Here is a 7,256-nt window from a genome sequence, read left to right as displayed (position 1 = left end):
CTTACTCTCTCACTCCAAGCCTATGTAAATATATTAACACAAATGCTATTTTGGATGTGACGTCCCCACAGGTTTCACGTAACACGTGTTGATGGTGCACGCATTGCCTTCTCTTTTTAAGAGCTATCATGTCATGTCTTTACACAACTACTTGAGAAGGTAATCTCCAAGTCCTATCAGTTAGCTGGCCATTCTTGGTCTATATGTTTAGCAGTGTCCACTCAGCCAGTATTAATATCACCTACTTGAAGAGAGTACTACACAGTTTGCAAACCACTTAAATAGCTCTCATCATTTCCTACTAATTCTATAACTTAGCACGATTCATGCCTCAGGAAGGAGTATATGTGAATTTTATTCCAGTGCTCTCTTTTCCACGACATGGAACCTATGATATCTCTATCCCAGTGAAATCAGTTGGGCTAATACTGCCCCTGGATAGAATTACAGGACTGAAGCAGAGCTGTATTCCTTCTTTCATTAAATTGACCTCGATGGTAGATGATGAGACATCTATTTTGGTTTTTTTCTGTCTGGCCTTGAAGAACTTTGTGCTAAATCAAATGTAATTTGGGCCATTGTTTCTCTCCTGCTCTCAAATCTTTGTGTAATTCTGGAAAGACTTGTACAGGAGCCCAAAATCTGTTTTCAAAGTGGAAACAAATGCTTATCCCTGCTTCCCCTGCAGCTGTCTTTTCTGGGATTGTGTTGTTTTACCTCTTTGATTATAGGCTTTAAAAAATCCAGGGAAAGAGTCTAGTTGGGGAATAACCTTGAGGGATCAGATTTATGGAATTCAGACAATTGATCAGCCTTTCTATTATATGTATTACTTTGTACTGAGATATTGTGCAGGTCCAGTAAAACCACAAGCATTTGGCTTTGTGGAAATGAGGGGAGGTATATTTGAATTGATGAAAAGAAATATGGATTATGAACTATTTTTAATCTTGGTTTTATTATTCTCCAGTCCCCATAATTAGTACAAGTCTAACAAAGCATTGCTTGGTGGTTGTCTTTAAGTGACTTTTCTTAGTTAATAGCTAATAATGATTTGTAATTAGGAAATAATTTAAATGTAAATAGATTCTTCTGCACTGCCTACCAACACTTGAAAACAATTTGTTCTCTTAAATAGCCTAGAAATTACCCAGGCAGTCTTGATGATACTGTTAATTTTCTTGGAAAAAAAATTCTATATAAGAAGTACAAAGGGAACTGCAGCTCTACCTCTGCCTGAATTGTAACACATTTCTAAGTAGAGTACAAATTCATGTGGCATTACTGGCCATTGGTGTAGTAGTCAATATAGGGGGAAAAAAAGTGTGTGCTGAAAGAGAATTTAGAAAGCACCTCAGTAAGTCACTGGATGCCTCAGAAAAATACTTAAGCCTGGTAACGTCATTAATCTTCCTTACAATTTCCTATGACAGTGTTCTCAAATTGGAGGATGGAGAAGCCAGAGAAAGGGAAATGCATTAGGATATTATTAATCTGGATTGAAAAAACGAGAGACGAGTCTAGATGGGAGGTATTGAGACAGCAAAGTAAGACAGTAGCAGTGGGAATGTGCAAAGGTAGGGAAAGTGGTAAGAAGCTTTTACAAAGGGGACAGGTGGGATTTGGTGAGATGTGATGTGTGGAATTTGAAAGAGGATGAGAGGGGGAAGGTGATTCCATGCTTCCATGCTTTGGAACTGATTCCATCATTTCTCAAATGATGGCCAATCATCACAAAGAGGACTGAGAGGGAAAATCAAGATTGCTCAGCCTCAAATGTACCACACCCATGGGAAAAGAATTCAGCACAATGAGTGGTTTACCCTGTTAATTTTGTGGACAAGATCTTGATACTGATGCACTAATATTATAATTGGTATATAACTAAAGATTTTTTTTTTCAAATCTTGTCTTATTTTTGATGTTCATCTCATAAGAATAAAAAATTGCACTCAGAGAAAACCGGTATTTTAAATCCAGGTAGACTTTCTACTTGCTTCATTCTGAGGATGCTGAGGACTACATATTAACCAGGATTTGTGAGCAGTCAGTGTGGGAAACCTTCAGGTCCCACGAACCCACCCATGTCTACATAAGGTTTTGATTCAGTTTGAATGACTGAAATTCATTTTCACTCCTGCCACCCTGTTTCCATGGTGGATTTCTACTCAACATTCTAAAACCAATAGCAATACTGTTACCATTTTATGTCTGCAAACCTTCCTACCAGCTAGAAGTAATTGAATATCCCCTCATCACCACTTCCCTGGCACTTGGTATATCTGAGTTACAACATTTACTGCATATATATTACTATATTTGGTTTCTAATAACTTTTTTGAAAAATACAGTTATACAATATACACATTTAAGTGACTGTCTTCTTCTCACCTCTATTTAGCATCCAAGCAAACCCTATCTTGCCATTCCTATGCTCAGATAGTCTTCATAATTGTTTGTTCTTCCAACATTTATTTCTGAACTTAGAAACAAATTCAAATATATTCTTATTTTTTGTCCTTCCCTGACACCCACCAGAAGATAGCACACTGTCCATTCTGTTTCTTGCATCTTCACCTAACAATAGTCCCAGCAGATAATTCTGTATCAGCCTACAGAAAAGATTTCTCATTTTTATTTTCAACTGTATCCTAGTCTATGGAATGTATCATCATTTATTTAACTTGTCCACTATGGATGAATATTAAGTTGCTTCCAATCTTTTTCTAATAGAAATGGTGCTGCAAAAATTCCTTTGTATATGTAATTTCACATGTGTGAAATGTGTGTGTTTTAATATGGAAGAGATTTTTCCAAACTGACCTCCATCAGGTTGGTAAGAATTAGCACTCCTACCAGAAACACATGGAAGTCAATGATTCTGTGTCCTTGTTGACAGAATACGTTCTTTAACTTCTGCACTTTTGCTAATTTGTTACATGAAATTTTCTGTCTCCTATCCACATTTCTTTTATTATGAATAAGGTTTAACAAATCTTACTTCTTTTTCTTAATATCTCTATGTATTTATTCGGTTTTCTATTGGACTGTTATTGGTCTTTTCCTTTAAAATTTCTCGGGGTTTTTGATACATTAAGAAAAATTGAATTTTTTCTGTGATGTTGGTGACAAAAAAAGTTTTATTAGTTTATCTTTGTTATTGTTTCTTTCCCATACTGATAGGTTGGGCTATTTTGTTGTTGTTGCTGTTTACCATCTAGAAGGTTTCTATTTTTAATTTCAGTATTTAAGTATTCAAATCTATCAAGCTTTTCCTTTATGGCTTCTGGGTCTTGAGTTACAATTTAAAGGTTTTTTTCCACTCCAAGTTTACAACAAATTAATTATTCTTTGTTTTGTTTTACTAATTTTATTGCTTCTTTTTTTTTTCCTTTAAACACTGGATTCACTGGGAATTTATCCAAGTGTAAGTTTGGGTTATGAATCTAGGCATCACTCATTTTTTATTTATCTTTTCCACAATAATTTGAGATGTTCTTTGTATTTTATATAAAGTTGACCCTAAGGCATCAGAGTCCATTTCTAGACTTTCTGTTTCATTGGTTTGTCTATCCAGGCAAATTTACCACACTGTTTTAACTATTAATGCTTTGTGTTATAGTTTAGTATCTGGTAAGGCTAGTCTCCTAGAAACTTCCCACTGTTTCTCTTCCTTTTTTTCAATGATTCCCTGAAATTCTAAAATTTCTAATAAATTTGCTGGCTAAAAACAAACCCTAGTAGTATTTTACTGGAATCACATTAATTTCATAAATTAATTTATGGAAACCTGACATATTTCATCTTCCAAAACTAGAACATGGTGTGTCTTCTCATTTTTTCAAGTCTCTTGGGCTCCTTGTATACTTTTTTCAATTTATTCCTAAGAATTTTATCCTTTTGTTGCTATTGTAAGTGGGATCTATTTCTCATTATAGCATTTAAGTGAATGCCAGCTGTGTATATGAACCACTGTCTTTTTATTGAAGTATAGTTGACTTATTATATTAGTTTCAGGTGTACAATGATTCAATATTTTTATACATTATGAAATGATCACCACTATGAGTCTAGTTGCAATCTGTCAGACATTATATATACATTATATATACTATTGACTATATTTCTTATGTTTGTACATTATATCCCATGATTTATTTTATAAATAGAAAATCCACTTTCCCTATTTCAGCCATCCCCCTACACCTGCCCCCTCTGACAACCCCTAGTTTGTTCTCTGTCTCTATGAGTCTGTTTCTCTTTTACTATGTTCTTTTGGTTTTTAGTTTCCACATATAAATGAAGTCATGTAGTATCTGTCTTTCTGTTTGACTTACTTCACTTAGCATAATACCCTCTAAGTCCATCCATGTGTCAACAAATGATTCTGTTATGGCTGAGTAATGTTCCATTGTGTATATAAATATATCTCACATCATCTTTATCCATTCATCTATCAAAAGACACTTAGGTAGCTTCCATATCTTGGCTATTGTAAATAATGCTGCAGTGGACATTGGGGTGCATGTATCTTTTTGAATTAGTGTTTTCAGCTTTTGGGGGATAAATATGAAGTAGTGATTTAATCTTATACATTTTGTATCCTAATTTGTTAATTCTATTCCTGTAGCTTTATTCTCATGGTAATTTCAAATAGCCTAGGGGCTGGTACCTCCAGAACAAAGCTGAGGATTAGGGCTGCTACTGGTAGTTTGCCTCATTCCTGACTTCAGTGTGAGTATGTCCAATGTTTTCCATAACAGTGGCTTTTAATGCTGAGAGAGACATATACATTTAACATGTTAAGACATGATTTAGTGTTTTGAAACCAAAAAACTGTTATTGAAGTTTTTCAAATTCTTTTTCAGCCTATACAGAAATACTTACGATTTTTCTTTCCCCTCAGATCTATTAATGTGATTTTTAAAAAAGTTTGGAAGCTTTACTTCTTTTCCTATTTTTTAGACCAGTTTAAATGGCACTGGCATCATCTACTCTTAAAAGTTTCGGTAAAATTCAAAATGGAACCATTCTGGCCTGGGATGTTTGAGAAACTAGCTTCTCTATCTTCCAGAGAAATCTGTGGAAATTATTGGGTTTATAACTTCTAAGACTGTATCCATTTCAATAAGATTTATACGTACTTGTCAAGGGTTTTTTAAAAGTTGGCTTAAGATTGTTTCTTAAATGTCTTTAGATCTGATAGTTATTTCTACATAAAAATTCTTATGTGGCTGGTTGGCACGTTTCCCGTTCCTTTTCCCATCACCATCTGTTTATTCCTTAACTGGTTTACCAGAGGCTGTGTGGTTGTTTGTTTTCTTTCCCCAAAATTAACATTTTTACACTACTAATCTTCTGTTTTCTAACTTATTTATATATCTGCTTTTCTCTATTAATTTCTTCCTCTTGTCTTTTATTCTTTCATTTAGACCATTTTCTTTTGATTGTGGTTTTTGGCTGTACATTATCTGTTCTTACAGGTACTGTTTTCATTACTGATAATTTCTCAATATTTTGCATACCCAACTTGAATAGCCTTTCACTCAAGTATTGTTTAAATTTTCCCATGGATAAGTAAGTGTTTTTTCATGTTTTGTTATTAAGTTTTAGTTTCATTGCATTGATTAGAGAATGTTGTTCTTACAGTCTGAATGTTTATATCCAAAATTTGTATGTTGAAGCCATAACTCCCAAAGTGATGATATTTAGAGGTGGGGGCTTTGGGAATTTTTTAGGTTTAGATCAGGTCATGATGGTGGTGTCCTCATGGTAGGACCTTCTAAGAGACCAGAGAGACTACTCTGTCTCTCTCTGTCCACCATATAAAGACACAGAGAGAAGGCAGCAATCTGCAAGTCATAAAGAGGACTCTCACCAGAAGCCTAATTAAACTAGCACCTTGCCCTTGAATCTCCCAGCCTCCAGAACTGTGAGAAATAACTGTTCTTTTAGCTCCCCACTCTATGGTGTTTCCTTTTAGCAGCCCTCAATGACAAAGACAGTTGTCTCTCATATTTTTTGAAATGTATTAAGATTTTCCACATGGCTGTATAAGTGGCAAATTTTTATAATGGTTCCACGGGAACTTGTATGCGGATTCTGTATTTCAGAGTGTGCAGCATTTAATATAACAATCATGAGGACCATATTAATTACATATCAATCTTTTATACCCCTACCTGTCTACTTAATCTGGTGTGTACTAAGAGTAGTGAATTAAGATTCTCCATTTCCTGTATGTTTCTACCTCCTTCTCCGTCTCCTGTGTTTTCTGCATCATGATCTTTGCTGCTATGTTATTCTTATTAATTCTGATAATCTCCCTGTATATTATATTGTTTCTTAATATACAGACAAATCACTAGTGAATAATAACAAGTTTTCTCTCTTTCTAATACATACAGTTCTTTTCCTTTTGTGTTTCACTATCTATGCCCTGAAAAAAAGTGACTCTGGGTTTTGTTGCCAGTGTCATGACTTTAAAGGGGAATGTTTCTACCCTTTCCCATTATTATGAACCATGTGCACTACCACTGTTGGAAGATGTCCTATATCAGATTAAATAATTGTTAATCTTATCCTAGTTTAATAAAAATATTTCATAGTCTATTAAATATCTTTCTGCTTATATTGCTCTAATTATGTTTTTTTCCTAAATCTGAATATATATGATATATAGATGCAGATCTGCCCTTGCATTCTTTTTTTAATTGAAGTACAGTTGATTCCCTTGCATTCTATCTTTCCTTTTTTTAAAACTTTTCCCACCCTGCTTCCCCTTAGTCATTTGTTGATTGCTTTCATTATATTGTTTACTTATTTTTCTCTATACCATTTCTTTCTCCTTGGATTTCTTTATTTCTTCCCTCATTTTTCCTAGAGAAGCTCCTTAATGTACTACCTATAAAAGGATATGTGAGGAGTCACTGCACATCTAAGAATGCTTTTGCTATCACAGTAACTAACATTTTGGCTGGGTATAGAATTTTAATTTGAAAATAATTTTCTCTCAGTGCATTAAGGTAACATCCTCCCTCCAACACCCACTACCTGCCAAGCTGCCAAGGAGACTTCTTATGCAGCGTTATTCTCATTCCTTTGTTGCACTTTTTTTCCTTTTAAACCTGGAAACATCAGAGATGTTAATTACTGAGTATTTTCTCTGTGTTATGTCTTGATATTAGTATTTAATGCATGCATTTTTGAGCCTTTTCATGTTGAAATTGTGTTTTCAGTGTTCTGTTTTTCTCTGA

General features: G+C 34.3%; 1 long non-coding RNA gene across 1 annotated transcript in view; it reads right to left on the bottom strand.

Annotated features, from left to right (window-relative positions):
- Positions 1-7,256, bottom strand: part of LOC105089123 (uncharacterized) — a 515,140-nt gene that overhangs the window by 27,776 nt on the left and 480,108 nt on the right. The window lies entirely within an intron of this gene.

This window comes from Camelus dromedarius, chromosome 19 (genome assembly GCF_036321535.1).
Source record: "Camelus dromedarius isolate mCamDro1 chromosome 19, mCamDro1.pat, whole genome shotgun sequence".
NCBI classification, from domain to species: domain Eukaryota; kingdom Metazoa; phylum Chordata; class Mammalia; order Artiodactyla; family Camelidae; genus Camelus; species Camelus dromedarius.
This window is presented reverse-complemented; position numbering and strand designations above follow the sequence as displayed.